This window comes from Copidosoma floridanum, unplaced genomic scaffold (assembly GCF_036245765.1).
Source record: "Copidosoma floridanum isolate Cflo_tuat_1 unplaced genomic scaffold, Cflo_Japanese_pri ptg000017l, whole genome shotgun sequence".
Taxonomy (NCBI): Eukaryota; Metazoa; Arthropoda; class Insecta; order Hymenoptera; family Encyrtidae; genus Copidosoma; species Copidosoma floridanum.
The window spans coordinates 10,948,849-10,962,056 of NW_028321894.1; the positions used below are offsets into that span (position 1 = coordinate 10,948,849).

Genomic DNA, 13,208 nt, shown 5'->3' on the forward strand with positions numbered 1-13,208 from the left:
AGGGGCACTAATTCAGCAGCTATGGGCACAAAAGCGGGGCAGTTACAGTAAGCAGCCATGGCTGCTACAAACATAGCCAGTGCCTATTGCTACAACGAGTACAGACACAGGAAGGGGGGGGTGTCCTACAACCTGTATGGGTGGGGTGAGCTTAAAACAAAGCCCAAGGAAGTGGCCTAGTTCCTGTATGGGTCTGGTAGTCCAGGCCTGGCGCTGGGAAGGGGAGTACACAACCTCTTAACTGTATCTCTCAAAACAACGTCAAAACCTTTGATTTAGTCACAAAGTCTTATTTATCAATAATCAATTTAATCATTAGCAATAAATTGAGAAACTATCCAATACCAATGTTAAGATGTATCTTGCACTGTTTTTACAGCTTGCGTACTTCGTCAGCAAGAATTATCTCAAGACAGTAATTGATTTTCCTTATAAATCTGAGTTATAAGAGGAATAATAAGCTTTGTATAATAATAATAAAAATCTACTACACTAACACTAAGTTGAAGCTTATTATATTAACATATTTGAAAGATTCCTATTTCATTAGAAAATCTTGTACTTTGCTAATAAATCCAGCCGATATGTTACTCCATAAGGATACAGTTAAGAAAACCAATGGACAGTAAGTGTTTGGGTACCCAAGTAAGAAGTTATACTTCTAGGAAATTATATGGCAGATGATATAATTATAAATATAAATATGTAGTCTATAAAACGATATTCATCATTGAAATGAGTGTACCTACGTTAGTTGGGTGTGGTTGCAATAAATATTTTGATATTTAATCAATAAGCCATTATAAACAATATATCCATGGTACATTACAATATACACTATATGGAGGCTGGCCAATATAATAATGCTATAAGACTGTGCACTTTCATCGAATCTTCCGATGGTTTGAAAACAACTTTTTACAAAATGAAGAAATACCCTTAAAAAATAACACATCGTTTAAAGTCCCTTTTTCACACGTTTAATGTAAAAAAATTGCAAGTTAACATGTATTCTTGTGAAAAAGTCACTTAAAATTCCATTTAAAAAATCTGTATCAATCTGTCAATTTCTGTTTTTATGAAAGATTACTATTAGATAAACCTGTTTTTTTTTTTAATTAGATCTATCATTTTTTATTTTTTCTTAATAACACAAAAAAAAGGCGTTAAGTACGCGTAAAAAAGTGTATGGTAGTACATCCATGTGAGAAACATTATTTCCGTTGCTGCATAAATTTGTGCTCCTCCCACCTCTTAGAATTTTGAGCTGAATTTTTTCCCTTATTAACTATGTGAAAACCATCCTTAAGATAAAAAGTTACCTCGACCACAAAGGTATTGTGGAAAAAGAAAACGCCACAAAAATTAATTGTTGTAATAATATAGTACAAAACTTTTTTTTAAATAATAAAAATTTTGAAAAAATGTCAAAAAGTTATGAAATCAATTATTCATTTATCTTCAGAGTAACAAATTAATGATAAGTAAAGAAATATTAATTATTATGAAGTATGAAAGCTGCTCTGCTAATGTGTACTAATCTTGAAATTTTCGAAACATGTACTGAAAAAATATATTGAATTGAATAAAATATCTTTCTTTTAAGTTTATAATCTAACCAAATAAATAAATGCACAGTGAATAACAATTTTCATGAAAAACAAGCAAGAACTGTACAATTGGATGAAGTAATTGACTTTCTTGTAACAGGCATGCTCATAGCTGAATGGGGAAGGGTCTCAGCCAGTATGCAAGAGGTCGTGGGTTCAAATCTTATTGGAAAATTTTTTTTTCTTTTTTTTTTTTTTTTCTTTAGAAATTGGTGAAAAAAAAGAATAAGTGAAATTCAGAGTGTGTAGTGTGATAATGTTGTATGAGGTTGTGTGGTGGAATAACGTTGTGTGGTGAAAGGGGACCAGAAGTATGGTAAAAGGGGTGGGGTACAGGGGGAGAATCAAGCAAAATCCACTTCCGTTACACTTTTTCTCAAGATCACCAATCTGATATCGTTCACTTACTCTGTAGGACAAAACATGCCTATAAAAGTATATTTTAAGGAACATAAAAGATAGTAGACTTTTTAAACATAACCTAGTTCTTTTTTTAAAAGTATATCATGATTCAGAGATGCAATCATCCTGTCGTTATAGATCATAGAAAATAAAATGCTAAAATCGTCCTTGATGGAAATCCATTGGTTGTCCAAGTAACTTTAAAGGAACGCAAGAAAATAGCTTTTAGAACCTTATACGAATATTATAAGCATAAAGATGTGCCTTATAGGTTCAACGCACCTGCTACATTTTAAAGACTTATTGATCTCGTATTATTAAGGTTACAAGGCACTTAACTACTCATGTGTTAAGATTACGTTAAAATATGTATCAAAACTTAAAAAAAGCATGAGATAAGGGTGAAAGAACTATTTAGCTGACTAAAAAATGCTGGATTAAAGTCACAGCTCGATAAATGCGAATTCTGAATCACGAAGCTCAAATGCTAAGGACAAAGAATAGGTTGTTGTGGAGTAAAATCTGATAAAAACAAAATGGAAGCTATAAAAAGTTTTTCAATAACAGCAGATTGTACAACAATTCAAGAATTTTTAGAAGTCCCAGAATGTTATAGATGATTTATTAAAAGTTGTAATAAAATTTTAGAACCTTAATCGCTGTTACAACGACAAAGTCAATAATAAGATCTGAACAAAACTCGAAAAGATTTAAAAAATAAAAATCAGTCCTGTGCAAAGCTACCGTACTTGCATGCAGCAGCCTTGGAAGTAGGAGGCAGGGGATCTCAGTGCCCCCTAAGAATAAAATGGAAAGGGGATTTCCCTACTTGTTTTTCTATCTAGTTGAGTAACGTTCTGCAAAACATCTCTAAAAAAAGCTTTTTGATCTGAAACAAAAATTCACTCATCTATCAATACTGCACAAGCACAGAAAATACACGTTTGCTTGTGATTTGGATGACATTCTTAAGAAAGTAGTTCTGGAAACAGTGGAGATAAGGATGCCGCAACTATTAACAAGATCAGGAATGTGAATATAAAAAGTATTTTAGTTCACAGACTCGAATCAACTTAAAAAAATTTCTACCAAGAATACGTATGAGTTGATAAAAAAGCGCCATAAATTTAGAAAAAAAGATGTTATCATACAAACACAGAAATTTTTACATTTTGCTATTTATCAAAATAATCAAAGTATGGCAAAATGAATATCAACATTACTATTCTTCCAAGATCATTTATTTAATTAACATACTACTTGCGATATGTGGTATGCTGGTTCTAGAATTTTCAAGGTGAGTTTTAAGAAGTTTCATGCTCTCTCTTTTGAAAGCCAAGAATTATATACTAGTATAAAAGCTTTTTTTTTAAATTTATGCAGCTAATGCTCATAAATTTTGTATAACAGCTATAAGACAGCAAATTAAATGCTTGAACAGCGTAGCAGTGAATCCTTTACTAAAAAAAAGACTATATTTGTAGTAAACAGGGCGATGTACGTATCGGTACTAGAATTATGCATTTTAATGTTAGATATAAATCAGTAGTTCAAATAAAAATATTTTGCAACATTCCCCTAGAAAAAATAGCTGCAAGGTTTCAGATCTAGCAGGTAGAAAAGACTGAGGGAAGGAGAACTAAGATCAACAAAAGAGTACAAACGTAAAAAGAGTCTGCATCACAGTATAAGACAAAGTTTTTGAGTCAGAACTAAATATGCCGAAGGTCCAACCTACGAGTCAGATTTTTCAGTGACTAAAGTTCAAAATAAGAACCTTGAAATTCTTTTTACTACTGTAATCACTCCTTACGTTATTATATATAAAGTCTTCCAAACAACAAGTTTAGATACAGGTTCTTGTTATATAATTTCAATTGCTGACATAGCTGGAGAACCATTTTTTTGTATATGTTACGTTGACTCTAAATATTGACATGAAAGCATCTCTGACAATGAAATCAACTCACAGAGGCCCGCAATTTTATTACGATAGCGTTAAAGCGAAAGTGATTTTGTTACCCGAAACAACTGCTAGCTCATGTGATTTCTTACATAAAGTGGAAAAAGAGTGTATTGTTATTGCTTATAATGATAGTTATTTTGATCATACATTTGCTATGAGGGTTATTTAAAAAAAAATTTTAACAGAACATTTTTTAACAATTATCCAAAGTTGTGTTTATTCTCAATTATTATTTAAAACAGTATTTCCATAAAGAAAAGGTCTAGGCAATCTTGCAAACGATTTGTGAAAAATAAGTTTTGAAACAATTTTTGACGTGCAAGTCTTAGAAAGCCTAATTCAACAATTTATCAATGAATAGGATCTTACGAAACAACTGATCACTTTAAATCATTTTGCAACCACAAAAATTGAGCAGTAATATTCAAAATGCCAGAGTAAGATTTAATAAATAAATAAATAATACTGTCGTTTTGCAAAAAAGTTACCGCACAAGGAGTAATGTACAATCATTTTCGTAAAAAATTTAAATGAGCATAAATTGACTTATCTGATTTGTTAATATTGGGAAAAAAATGTTTGCGCAAGTACTCCAGCATACCTATGTACGTAATTTAATTTAAATTTGGTGTGCAAAATACAAGTTGAACAAAATTCTTAATACTACTTATGAGGACGAAGACTAAGAGCTTATGAGAGCAAAACTCCGTGGCTATAAATATATCTATAAGTATAAACCTCGATTTTTGAATTTAAGTAATGACGTAGTATCACTAAACTTCACAGACTCCTGTTAAATAAATACTGCAAAGAACTACATAAATTTTAAGGAGGAGCGTTAAAAAGTTAAAAAAATTTTAACATTGAGTAGCAAAATGAGCAGCAGTTGCTTTAACAGCCTTAGGGCTTACACTGATGTTATGACTCAACTTGTTTGGAGTTCGGTTTTTATCGTTCCATGTAAATGTCGTTTGTGGATCTCCTAGTATTCAGCTCGTGAGCATTTTTTGATCTTTTTAATTTGGATTTAAAGTTTTAATTTAAAACTATGAACTAAATTGATCATTTTACTCTTTTATTTAACCAATTTAAGTTAATTTATTTTTTGAGACACATTTCATCGGGTCACAGTGACAAAGTTTCTTATTTATTATATAACTGATAACTTACTCACATCTATCACTGATGGTTTATATTGCTGCTTTGGCGTTTCCTAGTGGTTGGTAACATATTTTTTGTCATCGTATTTCTTAATTCAATATAATTATACCCCTAAAAAAAAAAATTTTCTTACTTGACATGGGTTTAACTGAATTGACTCTTGTGATTTTTTACATTAAGAATCAGTTAAATGTAAGCATTTGACATTACATGTCAAATACCTAATATTTATAAATTTAAAGCACAGAGCTCCGTTATAGTATTATGAAATGTGAATGCTCCACGATTGTAAAACATCAAGCTCAATACCTACATCTGAAATTTATAGCTTATTTCTCTTAAAAAAGAGCTACTGTCATAAGACTGAAAATACAAAATCAATATTAAAGTGGTCTTATAAAGTGCTAATCGTGTAATATCGATTCACATTCCTTTACACAAGTATGTGAACAATTAACAACTTCAACAGTTTTTAGTACGTATGATCCACACTAATTATTGTAGAGAGTTTTGACAGCAACTTGTACCGCATGTTGCATTTAAGAGGACAGCATTTTTAACCGCCCATCTCAATGAAACTATTGCAACAACGATTATGCTTGTGGAAATTGAGAGTAATGCGGTTGAGTTCAGATTGGTCGTTTAGTTTCCCAACCTCACATATCCATCTCAAATGCAAGGTTATAAAAACTCTTTGCATGTATTAATATTTGACTTTTGTCCTTAATAAAGTGCTCTAAACTAACTGTAAAAGTTGGAAAGTAAGTTCAGTTGCATCTCAAAGTAAAAGTAAGACTTAATCGGTGATTAAGCTGTGTATTGAAAGCGTTTTTTCCAAGCAAATGTAATACTCAGTTTGGTGACTAAGCTGTACGAGAAAAGTTCAAGCAAAACAGACTTCTGTAGACTTACTTTATACGTTAAATAAAGAGAAGCAATAATAATGCTACCGTTAAGTTAGATTTTGACGTTAAAATCAGCAGCCTGATTATCGATATCGCCACGAGTATACGTGTAAAGAATTAGAATCATCGTTTCGATCAACCTTGTAAGATCTTGTACCTTTGTGTACGTAAAGAGTGGCTAACTAATGATAGTAAAAGAATGTTAAATTTTTAAAAAACTCTCATCTGCTAAGGCTCTTAAGACTTTTTAAAAGAAGACATTTTAAAAAGCTCGTTCCAGAGAACCGTATCTTTGTATATAATTATTTTCTTTAATTGTAAGAAGTATTATTGAATTAACCTCATTTTTTGATAAGTAAGAGAAAAATATCTTTTGTTAAGTCAACAAAAGCTGACATACGATGCTTTCTCTTTTTGACTCGTAGTGGCTGCCTCAAACATTTTGTAACTAAAGACTTAGCTTATTATTTTCGATAATGTTTATTTTACATGTTTTAGTTAGGTCGAAAGTTTTGGCTCAATCGAATAATAAAGTTGACACAACATTGTTTGCGTTTCGCAGCGGTTAAGTGCGTAATATCAATTTGACATGACACATGTGCAGACGACCGATTCGATCTATTGATATCCACAAAAATAAGTTTTTTTGTTTCTATGTACTTTTTCTTTAGTTTTTAATTAGTGCTTTGTTTTACCGTATCTCCAGAGCAATTTACTGTAAAATGCATTTTTTCTGAGTGTATGTCACATGTAGATAGTAAAGCGATTTTTTGTTGTTTGAATACAATGTTTACGTTAAGTGTAATATATATAGATGTTGTTCTGTAGAAGTGTACCTTAGCTCATGCCTTAGGCAGAACCTTTAAATTTCAAATTTGATATAAATGATAACAACTTTTTATTTTTACAGACAATATACGATTCTCGATAATTTAAATGTCTGTAGTTGTATACATGGCACATTATGACATTACAATGAAGATGAAAATGCCTATGAAAGTAGATTCGTTTTCACTACTTGCATCAAAGAATCTGCAGTAAGGTCGTCATACTCGCAATGATTCTCCTCTAACTCGTTGTAAGTTATTAGTTGGAATTATTAGTTGCGAAATTTTGAACGTGTAACAAGGCATTTTAATATACCTGTCTATGCAGTGTTGACATTAACTTTAACTTTTCACATGAAAGCAATTTAAAGTTTTACTTACTTCTATTGTTGCTCAAAAACTTATTTCGTGTGAGTACCAACTTATCACTTGGGACGTAAACATCAAGACCAACATGCTTTTATTTTTGCCTAATGGAATTAAAGTTTTTTGTACTTTTTTCACTGATACCATGTGTAGAGCTAATTAAAATTATAGTAAAATGCAGCTGACAATGTTGTTGTAAGTATTGAATTCTATTTTTACGTATATTACTGTATGGTGGTACGTCGTGGCTCATTGACGTAACTTTAGCGTGCAAGAATTTGAATGCAGTATGCAGCGCACGGACATCAGATGCGTTTGTGTTTCGCAGTGGTTGTAATAAAATTAAGGTATTAGAAGTAATTTACGAGTACCTTTACGAGGAATAGATGATTAGCAGCTAACAGCTCTCCAGGGTCGGCCAGTGAAGTAAATTGCTTGTTAAGCCTGTAATATGTTATAAGAAAGGAAAAGCTCAGTTGAATTTTCAGTAAAACTTGCTTTACTGGATTACAAATATTGTAATGATAATTTAGACAATCGAAAGCTTAATAATAAAACTCGCTGTAGTTAATACCAGCTACTTGCTTGTTGGTCGACGGATTATCCAGGAAAGAGAACGAGCTTGCCGGGTGGGGATCTATTTAAACCGTAAATTGGATCGATAATTGGCAGAAGGACGGGTAGTGCGTCAAGGAGTAGAAGTAAACTTGATGAGTTTATTCTTGGAAAAAGGTGCAGCTGCAGACGTTAGCCAGCTGTTAAATTTGGTGGGGGTGGAGTTAGGAAGTAGGAATGGCTGGTGAGCATGCGATCGACCGAGGTATCGATTTATAGGTGCGGTAGCTAGGTGACAAATACCATATGGTATTCGTTACCAACAGTAGGTAGACATTACTAGACGTGTCACGCCTCCCCTAAGTTTTTATTCGCCAGTCAAGTTCGTGCCTGGTAACATTGGCTCTCGTTTTACGGATATATGTCTTACATAATTTAAATATAGCTAGGGTTACATTGGCATGAAAAATTTTCTTTACATATAAGTATTACATATTACAATGTGAGCTCATAGCTAATAACTATCTTATTTTCTTATAATACAGGTAGTAATGTGCGGTATTTTTTAATATTTGTTTATTAGTTTATTCATCCCAACTATTATTGCTATGGTTAATAATTTTTTTTTTTAGCTATCGAGAACGCGCTTAATTTCTGTTGATGGTACGATTTTTTCAAAATATTCTTACAGTAGATAAAGATGGTATTAGGTTAATGGAGAAAAGAAGCAGCAATAATGATCTACAGACGAGATAGTAGGATAAAAGAAAGGTTGTTATCGCTGGAGTACGATGTTAAAGTCAAATTTGGTCAAAGCGGACTTACAGTAACGGCAAACATTATTATGTAAGTTCCGGTGGTGTACTGGGTTGGGGCACTCAAACTGGCATCTGACAATGGTGTCGTTTCCTTTACCTTAAAAATAATGCATGGTACATGCGTAGCAGTCATTCCAGAGTTTAATGTCAAGGAGACAAAGTTTGCATCGCTAAGGAGTTACAAGACGTTCGTAACCCTTTACTCCTAAAGGAAACCACTCTTAAAGATCGGTGTATGTTATACCAGCTGTACTAATCGCGGCTTTTTCTCGTTCACGAGCTTTGGCTTGATCTTATTTGGAGGATTCTATGAAATTTCTCACTTCACGATGCTAAGGGCTGCTGTTCAGGTTTCTAAGGGTTACCTTGACATCTCGCGTTGCATGGTGTTTAATGGTAATTTCAGGAATAAATTCATTATTGTCTGGTAATACATTTATTACCATATCTTTAATGAAGCTATCCAAGTATCGTTTGCAAGTGTTGTCCAATGCACGTATTTGCCTCATTCCATAGATGTAGAGAGATGCTTCAAATAAGATTTTTTCCGTCTTCAGTTTTTGTACAATGGTCGGTTTACTGCTTGCATGTGTGTGAGGCTGGCTGCGTATGGGTTGATATGGGACAAGTGATAATGAGTCGCCCCCTCTAGTTTAAAAAGTCGTCCTAACCGTTAGTATTTTTTAAATCGATGGTTTTCACGTATCTTTCCAACAAAAATCCAGCGCTCAGTATAAGTATGATAGTCCATGGGTCTATTGATGCGATACTAAGTGGATTAAAAAAGAAAAAGTTAAGGGTCAATGTCTGCATGGTAGGATTTGAAAGTGGCGTACATATTATTATAAAAGAGATAAGGTTTTTGTGATGGGAAGTGGGCTATATACACTATTATGCATATATTTTTATCCTAGTGCACTTAACTTCTAATATATATATGTATATATATAATGTAAATTGTCGTCGGAAGGTTACAATGGTGGTCCATTATATGTTTTTTTGTTATTAGTGTTCAGCGCATCTCTTGTTTTGTGTGTGTTGTATTAAGTTTATGTTGTTTTTGTTGTATCCTTGTTTTTTTTTGGCGTTGAAATTTTTGTGCTCTTTTTTTTTTGTGTGTATTCTATAAAGTTTCTCTCTTTGTGTGTGTGTGTGTGTTGAATGTTCAATGATTCGTGTATTATGATGGTTGTTTTTTTTTATTTTTTTTCATGTAGTCGTGCTTGTGTGACTTTTTTTTTTGTTCGTTTATTCTGTTTTTTTTTTGTGATTATTTTGACTTTTTTTTGTGTGTGTATTTCTTATTTGAATTTGTGTGTGTGTGTGTATTCATTATTTAATCTATTTATTACCATTTTAGTTATTATTATTAATTTTTATATATACTTATATACATAACTACATTCTATTTTGTATTCTATAAAAGAGACAGGAAGGCATACATATTATTCATCTAGATCACCTAATTTGGGTGAACTGATGATGGTTGCACTTAGCTCTGGGGGTCCAGTGCAGGTCCAACAGTATTGATAACAGTATAATGTAGGATGGCCTAGCGTTTAACACTTGTTTATTATATCTGTAAAGATCAATATTTTTAGGATTACGGAATATTTATATTTCCCAAGAGTTAGATTTTGTGTCGCGTGATAGTGGTTGGCATAAGTACACGTTGATGAAAATGCATTTACTTGGCTCTGACTGCTCAATAAAATAATATTCACGGTGACTATCTGTTAGCTATAAATAATCTGCTGTGGGTATTATACGAAATGCGATTGTGCTATTGCGGCTTTTTGTTTTTTAAAATACTGGCCATGATATGCATTTGTATAGTTTGAAATTCGTCATTTGTACGAACGGAAATATTAATTGTATTATGATTTCGGTGTCGATTATCTGAAATCAAAATTGACCGTATTTATATAAAGATTGAGTATTTATTGCTTCAACTGGAATCAGCATATCTTGTTGAGAAATGGTGTTTATAAAGTAATTTACATACTGTGTTAGTCTTACTGAAAATATAAACTCATTTTGCTGCAATAAGATGGTAATTTTTTTATGAGATTTTTAAAGATAAAAAAGATGTGATGGAAGTAGTATAGCTAGGGAGATACGGGGCCACCTGGCCTCGTATCCCCCTAGGATACAGAGCCACACTGTGGCCTCGTATCCCCCTACGGATACGGAGCCACTGTGGCCTCGTATCCCCCTACGGAGCCAGTCAGGTATACCTACTATGGCCGGACCATGATCGACTCGATGCGTGTTGCTTCACAATGCATATATGGATGAGCTGCAAAATAAGGCTCTATTTACGTATGTCTCTGCTGGAGAAAATATCGAGCCACAAACGAAGATATCAAGTATAATGTAGTATCATAATTTTGATTTCACCGGTGTGGACGTGATTTACTCACTTGCTAATTTATACACACTATCGTTGACGGAAGTTGTCCATAGCACACATACGTTACTCGAAAGAGATGAAAGAATAAACGTGCTCGATGCGTCTTGCTCCACAATGCATATTATATGGATGAGCTGAGATATAAGGTTCTATTTACTTATGACACCACTGAAGAAAATATCGAGCCACAATGAGTTAATAAGAGTTCTATATACTATCGAGCCACAATGAGTAAACAAGAGCTCTATATTATATTAAAATACTTGAAGATACAATACTTTTTTCATGGTAAAGGTAACCAATACATATAAAAAATAAACCTCTATATCATGTAGCTCTTATATATCCTCAAAACATGTACCAAGAATAAAGTCATGAGTAAAGTAATCTTTACGATACATAAAATATAATATTTGAATATTTTCTACACTTTTCATCTTCATGATATATGTAACCTATACATATCAGAAAATGAACTCTTATGCAGCTCTCACATATCCCCAAAATCTAAACATACATGGAGAGTTAAGGCACAAGGGAAATAATATAAGGAGTATGATTCCTTTGGAGAAGGCAGATGATTTGCTACCTTCGGCTGTTGCAAACCTCGAAAATAACACGAGTGAGCCATTGAAAAGATTTTCGTTCACGTTTTTAAATTTTAAATTCAAACATGCTTAAAATACCTTGCTTACTACCAGTGGCAAAACGAAAAGTATTCGTTTCAGATACCAGTGTGCGTCATGCACCGGGAAAACCGCGAGTGTTATCGTTAGATGAGAAACCAAGAATTGTATTACCACTTAAATATAAGGACTATGGAATAGATGATGAGTTTTTTTTAAGAAAAAAGATAATTGTAAGTGACAATAGTGCCAAAAGTGATAGTAATACGGATAACATTAAAACCGAAGAAAATGTAAACGATGATGATGATGATAGTGTTGATAACGATGTAAGTGTAAACTATGATGATTATGATAGTGTTGATAACGATAAAAATGTAAACGATGATGATGATTATGATAGTGTTGACAAAGATAAAAATAAAAAAAAAAAAAGAAAACGATTGTAAACCTAGTATTTCAGTGAGTGGCTTACAAAAAATCTCTTTACCATTGAAATATAGATACTTTAGATTGCATCATGAACTTCCCTTTAAAAAAAGGATTGTTATTAATAGTAGTGTTAGTGGTAGTAATAGTGACAATGACATAAATAAAATTAAAAATAAAACAAACGAAAGAAATTATGATAATCATGACAGTGATAATAACGATGTGAGTGAAAGTGACGCTATTATTTTAGTTGGCGGTTCGTTAGTTATCGCACTACAATTAAAATATAGGTATTTAGGATTTAATCATGAGCTTCCTTTAAAAAAAAGGAATGTGGTTAATGATAGTGTTGATAATAGTGATGGTGGTGCTGATTGTGAATCTCTAATCTCAGTAGGTAATTTATCAGACTGGTACAGAGGACCAGTCGATACGACAATTGATGTTAGTGATAACGAAGATTATCATAATAGTGGTAGAGACCGTGAATCAGTATTAAAACAAAAAAGTGTCGCTGATTCTGACTCTGACGAAACATTTAATGATTTAAGTTTTTCGAAAGACGAAGAAAGTGCACAGTTATTTTTATTACAAACAATAATGAAACCAATGATAATTGGACTTGTAAAAAGAAAAAAATATCGTGCAAGGATAAATGTTCGTTGTTTCAGCTCAAATATTATAATCAAAATAGAAAGAAAAGTTGTAAGTGGTGTTATTATAATGGTTTGAATGGGTGGTTATGAATTCTATGCATTTAAATATTTAAATAAGTGAATCGCAATAATAGTAATTAACGTCATCATCATCATCATTATAGTTATATATGGTTATCAAAGTAATTATTAGAATATTACAATAAATTCTTTCAGTTATCTTTTTAACTGTTCTAATTACTCTTTTTGTTAAAATTATTCTAAATATACAAAAATACATATTGTATACGTTTAATGGTAATTTCATAGATAAAGAAACATCTAAAAAGTATTTTGTCTAAATGACATTTACTTTTACTTAGTACTTATGCATACTTTGTTATTATTTAAAATAAATAAAATTGAAGACCATTGGGATCCTCAGTTGGTATGAATACTTAATTGGAATTGAAATGCTTCATGAATATCTTC

General features: G+C 32.2%; 1 protein-coding gene across 1 annotated transcript in view; it reads right to left on the reverse strand.

Annotated features, from left to right (window-relative positions):
• The window catches only part of LOC106639240 (glutamate receptor ionotropic, kainate 2), a 1,100,929-nt gene that overhangs the window by 464,329 nt on the left and 623,392 nt on the right, over window positions 1–13,208 (reverse strand). The window lies entirely within an intron of this gene.